A 907-nucleotide genomic window follows, 5' to 3' on the forward strand; every position below is an offset into this window, starting at 1 on the left:
CGTCTATCAGTTACTTGTACAATGTGAATATGGCTGACAAGCACAACTGCACAAACTCTACAACCACATCAAGAATGCTCAAATTTGAAAATTATCGATACTCATTTAATGTACTGACATACGTCAAACTGTTTGATATGGTTTTCACATCTGTCACAGTGTCAGAAATGTCATGGCGCTGAAAATTAACAACCCTTCAAAGTCAAAGTCAAAAATTATTTATTCATATAGGTAACACAATGTACACTTATTCGAACGTCAAAATAAGAAATATACATTAAAATATGCAGATAATCTTCTTTTTTATTCTGTCGATACATCTATGGATAAGGCTTGCAAATCCATATCTAGTTCGCTTAATTCTCTGAACATCTGGTTAAAAATGACTTAGATCTATCAGTGTCCAAAAGTTCAATAGTCGCATTTTCTAAAAAACGTACAACGCCTGTCATACATGTGACCTTCAATGGTACAACTTCAAACAAAAATAATTTTTTTGGGAGTTATATTAGATTCAAAATTGTCTGAACTTGCCCATTATGAACATGTTGTTATAAAATGTGCATCATGAAATGCCTCTCAGGTGTATGGTGAGGTGCTCATCTGACTTGTGTATAATGCTCTTGTAAGATCTGTTCTAGATTATGGCACATTTCTATTAGATGGTGGAAGTGTCTTGGGAAGTAAAAAACTTGATGTCATTCAGTCTAAAGCTTTGAGAATTGTGACAGGAGTGATGAAATCTAGCCCAACCAATGCTTTACAAGTAGAATGCTGCAATCCTCCTTTAAAATTAAGAAGGCAATTTCTTAGTGATCGATTCTTGTTCAAATCTATGCAGTTCTCTAACCATCCTCTACATGGAAAACTGCATGAATTGAACAATATTATTCATACGTCTCGTTAC

Source organism: Pieris brassicae, chromosome Z, assembly GCF_905147105.1.
Source record: "Pieris brassicae chromosome Z, ilPieBrab1.1, whole genome shotgun sequence".
In the NCBI taxonomy this organism is placed as follows: domain Eukaryota; kingdom Metazoa; phylum Arthropoda; class Insecta; order Lepidoptera; family Pieridae; genus Pieris; species Pieris brassicae.